Source organism: Macrotis lagotis, chromosome 1 (assembly GCF_037893015.1).
Source record: "Macrotis lagotis isolate mMagLag1 chromosome 1, bilby.v1.9.chrom.fasta, whole genome shotgun sequence".
Classification (NCBI taxonomy): domain Eukaryota; kingdom Metazoa; phylum Chordata; class Mammalia; order Peramelemorphia; family Peramelidae; genus Macrotis; species Macrotis lagotis.
The window spans coordinates 680038069-680047473 of NC_133658.1; positions in this window are offsets into that span (position 1 = coordinate 680038069).

Sequence of the window (9405 nt, forward strand, 5' to 3'; positions counted from 1 at the left end):
GGGTAAAACTCTCATTTGACAAAAATTGCTGGAAAAACTAGAAAACAAAACAACATGACAGAAACCATGTTTAAAGCAACCTTTCACATGACCCCAAACTAAGATCAAAAGTGGTAAGTGATTTAAACATAAAGGGTGATACCAGAAGCAATTTAGGGAAGTCTGGAATTGTTTACCTGTGAGGTCTGTGAATAAGGGAAAAATTTAGGATCAAATGAGCAATAAAGAGCATCATGAAATATAAAATGAATATTTTTAATTATATTGAATTTAAAACAGTCAACATAATCAAATTTAGAAGGAAAGCATAAAACTGGGAAAATCTTTTTCTAGCAAGGATCTCTGATTAAGGCCTCATTTAAATTAAATTAAATTTTTTTTTGCACAAACAAATCTGTTGCAACTAAATTTATAAGGAAAATAATTATTAGAAAAAAATTGTTATTGCATGTATTTTTTATAAAGACCTCATTTCTCAAATATATAGAGAAGCCAGTCAAATTTATAAGAATGCAAGTAATTCCTTAATTGATAAATGGTCAAAGGATATTAACAGAAAGATGCAGATAAAGAAATTAAAGCAATTTTATAGTCATGAAAAAATTCTCTAAATCACTATTGATATTGATAATATAAATAAAATTAAGCTATACCTATCAGAAATGACTAATAAGATAGAAAAAGAAAAGATAGAAAAGGAAATCCATAAGAGTTGGTCTAGGAATGAGAAAACTGGGATACTAGTGCATAGTTGATGGATTTGTGAACTGATGCATCCATTCTGCAGAGCAAAGGATTATCAAACAGTGAATATTCTTTGATCCAGTAATACCCACTACTGGGTCTGAATCCTGAATTGTTGTTGTTTTTTTTAAGGAATTTTTGGACTTTTGTATCAAAATATTAGCAACTCTTTTGTGGTGGCTAAGAATTAGAAATCGAGAGGATGCTAAACAAGCTATGGTTTAGGATTATGATAGAATATTATCATATTATAAGAAATGACAAGTCAGATGATTTCAGAAAAACCTGTAAAGATTTCCATGAACTCATGCAGCATGAAATGAGCAGAAACAGGAGAATATTGTATACTAATAACAATAATGCATAATGAGCAATTGTGAATGACTTAACTATTCTCAGTAATACAAGTAATTCCAAAGGACTCATGATTGAAACTGCTATCCACCTCTAAAGAAAGAACTGATGGAAACAAAACCAAACTCATACTATTTTTCATTTCCCCCCCCCCTCTCTCTCTCTCTCTCTCTCTCTCTCTCTCTCTCTCTCTCTCTCTCTCTTGTTTTTTTGGTGGGATGACAGGTTGTTAATGTTAATCATATACCAGCATACTTCTGGTACAGATTCCATATTTTTGCTAATGCTTGCATCCCCAATGTATGATGAATAGTGAGTACTTTTTTACTGGTTTTATTTTTTTTTATTTTTCCAAATATATGTTATGAAAGTTTTTCAACATTCATCCATATGCCTATGTATATATTTAAGTTAAAAAATTTCCTTCTACTCTCCCTTCTCACCCCCCTTACCTCAGTGGTGAACAATCAGGTTAATATTGTATATATACATATATATATATATATATATATATATATATATATATATATATACACACATATTTGTATTACGCATGTTTACAGATTAGTCATTTTTAGCATAAAAATTAGGATTAAGAGAAAGAAATAAATGAGATTTTTTTCCCCAAAAAAGTGAATGTAGTGTTCATAAGATTCAGAATGTTTTGTTTGGTTTGGTTTTTCTTCCTCCAGATGGGGATAGCATTGTCCATATAGTGAGTACTTGTCATGCTTTTCTTGTTGACTGAATGATTATTTAATTCTTTGCTTATGGCTCTTATGTAAAATGTAGACTTGGCTATTTATAATTTAATCAGAAGGATTGAGGGTAGCAGGAAGTAAGCAGCTATTCAGTAGTAGTACTTCATCTCATTAATGAGGAGGATATTTCATTGTTTCATTGATTAGGGTTGAATTGATCATTAGATTATCACGATTAAATTGCAGATAAATTAGATGATGCAGCTTTTTGTGCTGAGCCTATAAAGAGAAGGGAGGCTAGTTGAAGTGTCACTCTCATTACAGAGATGCTAAGAAAGTTGAATGTAGACCACCATATAGCAGAAATAACAAAAGGCCTTCTCCTAGGGTCAGAAGCTTGGAAGTGGGGATATGGGGCCTGTAATAGTCATTCTTCCTACTTCAGACACAATAAATGTCTTAGGATACAGATATATTGCAGCTGTATGTGCCTTCTTTCACCCACAAAGGAGAATCCCTGGAGGGCATGTCTATACCTTAATAGGCAATGAGCTGAGTTCCCTCCAAAGTTTAACTACCTGGTAAACTCATCAAGTCAATCATGAAACACCCTGGTCAACTTATAAGCTTTAAACTACTGACTGATAAGAGCAAGGGTATAAATATGTATATTTATTTATTAGGCTTTAAAAAAATCATGCCGTTGTGAGTTGGTACAGATGTCATGTGGGGATTAAGCGCTATATTTAGTTCTAATAGATTATATGTCATTATAGTATATACAGGATAAGGTCACAGACTACTGGGAGATAATTATAGCTCTATTTAAGGCTTATAATGGCTGTTATTACACTTTACCAGGGAGTAACACAATAGTTTTTTTTTAAATTACCTAATGGTAAACTTTGCTAAATCGCCACTTAAGGGTATATGGCTCCAGCTTAACTGTTTATCTATCACTACCTGCTGTTAACTGCAGTTAGTTCCAACAGTTTGCTTAGATTCTCAAAAGGCTGAGTGAGGTCTTATGCTTGACATCTTGTCACTCTTTCCTAAAACATCTTTTTTCACCCTCAAGAGCTATACAGCAAAACCAACTTTCTATGCAGGTGTCCCATTCTGCCCTTTGATATAAAAGTAGACTGTTTTGCTATGCAAAAATCAAATTGCTTTGGTAGGAGAGTTAATAAAAAATGTGAGACCAATCATCCCAGCCTACCAATTCAACTGAAGAAATCTTAAGTACATATTTTATTATGAGACAATATGGTAGGGTAGATAGAGAGTCAGTCTCTGGATCAGAAAGATCTAGGTTCAAGTCCTTGCTCTGCTACATGCTGGCTGTATGACCTTGGGCAAGTTGTTTAACCACCTAGTATTTCAAAGCAATTCTTAAATACTCTAAGTTGTGCTTAAGTAATGAAGGAAAGAATTTCCTCATTGGAATTCCCTACAATAGCTAAAAAGAGCAGAACAAAACATGTCACAGAATCTGAAAGTTATATGAGATCATCTACTCTAATTCATACTTCATGATTTGTATGTGAATGGGTCATCTGACAAATTTAAAGAACTCAAGAAATCCACTGTATCTGAAGATAACTTTTTTTGAACAATTCTTTTAAAGAAGTTTTTCCTTTATATTGAGCTCAAATTATAGAGTTTTTCATTTATATTGAGCTCAAAATATTGAGCCACTCTCAACTTCCACCCTTGGTACCATGGAGCAATCAAACATTCAATATACTATGTGTTAGTCATTGTGTGAGCTTCTGGTGATGTAATAATAATGTGTGATGGTCCCTGTCCTGAAGGAGCTGATAATCTTGCCAAGTAGAATTCTATCCTCTTCTACATAAAGCCTGGCAGAGATTTGAGGATAGCTATTATATTTCCTCTAGATCATTATTATGCTTGAAAAATGCTTAACAAACAGGATTCTGGAAAATAAAAGATATGCATGGTACACATTTAACTTTAGTTTGAATAAATAATACTTTTTTCATTACTTTTTTAAGTCTAGACAATCAACTAAATAATAAATCAAGCCATGATTTGTAACATTTGCAAATTTCTGGTATATAAATGCTAACATTGAAATTTCAACATTTTGTTCTCTGACTCCAGTATACCCCTTGGCCTGCAAGTCTCACAGTTGCACTAACTAGTTACCATAAGTAATATCCTTCAATTCTTTCAACATTTTCAATGACCTTTTCTGGAAGCCCTTTTGTTTGTTCCTGTACAATCTCTAAAATGTTTTATGAAGAAATGAACCCAATAATTCAAATATAATCTGATTATTGAGTGCAGATTTCAACATAAATAATATCTTCCTTATTTTGTACACTATGCTTGTCAAGATAGACTATAATAATGTTAGTCCCTCTTTTTTGGCTACCACCTTTAATTATTGACACAAATTAAGTACATTAGCACCCACAGAGCTCTCTTTTTTAGATAAACAGCTGGCCTCATCTTTCTTATTTTCAAATGATGGTTGAAAACTACAATTTTTGATACTAAGGTGAAAATTTTGCATGTATTCCTTTTAAGTTTTATTTATTTTATTTGTGCCATTATTCTAGTTTATTAATAGATTTCTATATGAAGATTTCTACTAATCTATTGTGCTAGCTTTCTCGCAGCATTATTTCACCTGATAAATCTAACAAGTATGTTTTCTAAGTAAAGACAATACTGAACAGCACAGAGTCCAGAACAAATAATAATAGCTTTTATAGAATGCTTTAAGATTTTCAGAGTTCTTTACATTTTATCTCATTTGATCCTCTTAGCAATACTGTGAAAAAGGAATTATTATCTCTACTTTACAGATGAAGAAAACAGAGAGACTGAAAGAAGCTAAATACTTGCTTAGGACAGAGAGCCAAGTAAATGTGTAAAGGATGATTCAAATCCAGATCTTTCAAAATCTTAATTAAATATTCTATCCTAATGTTCCATGTTGCTAACCTCTTATAACTTCATATGATATTCAACTGAATACCTCCTTCCAAATTTCAATTAAGTCATTAATGGTATTCCTTGGGTTTGATAATATGGAAGTTCCAGAAGATAGAGAATACACTGTCTTTTAAGCCCATATTATATTTTATATATAAGAAGAGCATGAGAAAGTTTTATCTAATGTTGTATAGAAACTCAAATCTAATGCATCAATCTACTTCTTTATTTCCCTAATAAAAAAAAGAATTAACATTAGTGTTGTATTTGTTTTTGATGTTTCTTGATTACTATTTGTCTAAGTACTGGCAAGCTATGGCCAGAGACAGAGACTCATTGATTTACTGTTTGAAGAATTGACCCTATTCTGAAAATTGGGTAAACATTTGAATTTCTCCTATAATTAAAAAATAGATTTGAAACTAGAATTGAATTTAAAGGTCATCTAAACCTACTTCTTTTTTACAGATAAGGAAATGGAAGCTGAGAGAAGTTGGGACAATCACAGAAAGTAACTGCTTTGCAACTCTGCTTCAACTGTAAAATTTTAGTAAGTTTTACTTATTTATTTACTATTTTAGTGCGTTTCCTATTGTACCAAGGTGTCACCCCAATCTATGGCACATAATCCTCAAAATTTTTTTCAAAGTTAAGTCAACAATCACTTCTTTCAGAACTCTAGATATAATTTATTAGGACTTGGTGATATGTATTTATTGAAAACATTTGAATATTCCTTTGCTTAATGTTTCCCACTGGTTTCCACTCCCTAACAAACATATCTATTGGGGTTTTTTTTCCCATTCTAAAGATCATTGTACTTGAGATATGAAACAAAAGCAGAAAAATTGATTGAATACTTCAACCCTGTTTTTTTCCCATTATTATCATTCTCTCATAAACCTTGATCAGCAGTATCTGTCCTTTTTTGCACTTTTCTTTTACAGCTTATAAGTTTTAAAGAGCCTTCTGTGTTTTATTACTAGCCTCAGCTCATTCTGCATATTAACACATATGACACACTTAGTGGATTATATGTAGTCTTGTCATTCTCAAGTACTTATCTTCTAATTGTTGGCCATGATCTGGTTTTAGATTTCCTCTATCTTTTTTCTGCTAATTCACATCTTTCACTGGCGGTAGACACAATTATTAGTCTAAACACATTTGTTAAATGAAGTAAAAACAAGAGTCTACTATGTGGTGGCTTAGTGGATAAAGCACCAGCCTTGGAATCAGGAGTACCTGGGTTCAAATCCATTCTCAGACACTTAATAATTACCTAGGTGTGTGGCCTGAGGGCAAGCCACTTAACCCCATTTGCCTTGCAAAAAAACAAACAAAAAAAAGAGTCTACTATGTGTCAGGTCCTGTATTAAGCATAGGGAAACAAAGGCAAAACACCCAAACTGTCCCTACTTTCAAGGAACATATAATTTAATGGAGAAGACAATGTGCAAATAACTATGCACAACCAGATGCACTTCATTTTTATCTGAACTGGTCAAAGGAGAGGAGAATATACCCCAACACACACATACATACGCATAGATATACATAGAATTTGGTATTAGAATACATTTAACTCAGCAAGGATAATGCCTGGAGGAGAAAACTGGGAAAGGAGATTTAGAGAGAAATTACTCATAAAGAGAACATGTCTTAAATTTGAAGAGGAGATAATGAAGAGAACAGGGAAAGAAAAAAGAGAAATGATAACAACTTGAAATAAGAACAATAAGTCTAGAGAAGAAAAAGTATAAAATAAAAGGTTGGAGAAAATAAAAAAACTATAGAAATGTTTGGGATGAAGTTAGCCATAACATTCTAGAGATTATCGGAATGAATTAGAAAGCAAAATACAATATTACTTTGCTAACAACAAATCCACTTGAAACTCAGAAGTTCAAAATTCTGGCCAAGGTATCAGAGAGAAGTCAGGTACTGTTTTAAGCTCTCCTGGCTTGCCCTCAGAACTGCTGAGCTCCCCATCTCCCACCCTTGCTCCTATGGGAGGGCTGGACTTGCTCCAGAACAAACAGAAACAACCCAAGTAATCTCACCTTGCCTCAAGGCCCAGGTGTGGGTCCCAGATCTTCCCTAGCCATGATTACCCAGAGAAACCCTCTGTCAAGGATTCAGCCCCAGGCTTAGGGAGTGGGCCACTGTCACCACCAACAAAAACAATCCAGAGAAAGTTTCTGGCATTTCTTACTGGTCAGCCCACTAAGTAACCCCCTGGAGTTCCTAACCCCAGTGTGCAAAGTCTTTAGGAATATCAACACCTAAGGTCTGTAAACCAACCCCTCCCCCACCACAAGACCTTAGGGAAAGGGCCCAAAAATGAAAAAAGGCCAGTGCAATGCTGGATCCCTTGAATGTTCCCTTTGAGATAAGGATATTAGCTTAGAAAGGGTAAGAACTTCAGAGAAAAATGTGAATTGGTCTTCAGCCCAAAAAGACTTCTTAGAAGAAATCAGAAAGGAGTTTAAAAATCAAATGGAAAAACTGGGGAAAGAAATGCAAGAGAAAATTAACATCCTGCAACAAAAAAACAGATCCTTTGAAATACAATTGGGAGACTTCCCAGCCTGAGCCAAGATGGCAGCATAACATGCTCACAGAGCTATTTCCTACCAAAGAAAAATGAAGCCTCTACACTGACATTAAAGCTACAGGTACCACCAAGAAAAAAGAGAAGATCCAGAGAAATTTTCAGCTATAGGCATTGAAGAGCACCTTCAGTGAAGGTCTGCCTCTTTGGGGGAAAGGGGAAGTAAAGCTCAGTAAGGTGGGAGAGCAGGAAAGCCAGTGGGAGGCTTTTAGTCACAGTGCAGTCCTGGACCCCACAGTCTGACAACAGCATATGTTAGAGAAGCTACATACATAGCCAGCAGGGAGGGTCCCAACCTGAAACAAAATGTGAACCCTGAGAACACCAGGACCAAAGACAGGAGGAGGTGAGGAACAAACCACTGCATAGGCAAAGTTTGGACATAAAGGAGGAAACAAATCTCTGCAAAGTCAAGGCCTGAACTGCCAACATTGTGACCAACAACAAGCCTAATAAAGCCTAAAAATTAGAATTTTCTGTCAATGAATATATGAGATTAAAAGATTCCATCAAACAAAATAAAAAGGCTAAAAAACTGAAGAAAACATAAAGTCCTTTTAGGGGGGAAAAAGTCCTGGAAAATAGATCCAGGAAAGAAATTTACAAATCATCAAACTACCAGAAAGCCTAAATCAAATAAAGAACTTGGAAAACATCTTGCAGAAAATTATCAGGGGAAACTGTCCAAATCTGCTAGAAAAGAAGACAATATGACCATTGAAAGAATACTCAGAACACCTCCTGAAAGAGACGTCAGGAAAAAAACTCTGGGAGCATGTTATGATACCATCTTGGCTCAGGCTGGGAAGTCTCCCAATTGTATTTCAAAGGACCTGGTTTTTTGTTGCTAGATGTTAATTTTCTCTTGCATTTCTTTTCCCCAGTTTTTCCATTTGATTTTTAAACTCCTTTCTGATTTCTTCTAAGAAGTATTTTTGGATTGAAGACCAATTCACATTTTTCTCTGAAGTTCTTACCCTTCCAGAACTCTCAAATAAAAGAGAAAATACTGTAAGCAGCAAAAAGGAAGCAATTAAAATATAATGGAAACACAATCAAACTCATATAGGACCCTTCACCCTCAAAACTGAAGGACCCAGAGGACCTGGAATATAATATATTGGAAGGCAAACGACTTGGGGTTACAACCAAGAATTTACTACTCTACAAATTCAACCTATACTGTCAAGGGAAAAGATGGATGTTCAATGAAATAGAGGACTTTTCAAAATTTTCTAACAAAAGACCAGAACTAAACAGATTCAATCACCAAATACACAACTCAAAAGATGCATAAAAAGCTAAATGAAAAGGGGAAGCAAAAAACAAAACAAATTGTATACAACCCCAAAAGGGAAGATATAACACTTGTATGTTCAGGAAATTGTATTTCTCTTAGGATACTTAAAGGTTTGAGTATAATTGAAGAGACTGAATTTAGAGGATATGGGTAAGGTTGGATCTTGTCTCTCCATTGAAGAAGACCAAGGTGATATCACTATGTTTGAGACAAAAAGTCCTGATGAAAAGCAAGTGTGTTTACTCTAAACTGGAGTGTCTCAGTTTCCTTTGAGCTACTTTAATTCTGCTGTACTCACAAAGGTTGGTACTTTCTCTGATGAGGGCATCATAAACTGGGCAGCCTTAAGGCAGTATCTCCCATAACTCACAATCAATTGTAAAGTTAAGTGAGACCTTCAGAGCATCCCAGTGCTTAGAGCACTTTGAGATTCTATAGTTAATTAAATCAGGGTTGGACTTAAGCCAGACTTTACTTAACAAGGGGTGGGGGGAGGAATGTGGGAGAAAGTATGCTTGGGTGAGGGGTATAAATAGTTCATGAAATGATTTGGCTTTGGATGATACTTTGGCTTATGAGGATTGTATATCCTTGGAGGGTACTTGAAGAGGGGCTAAGATAAAAATGATTATAATTTGATATAATTCAAGACTCTTGAAAAGTTTACTTCTAATGAGACAGAAGAGGCAAGAGTATTTAGTGACTCTGAGGCAAGGCTGCTTATC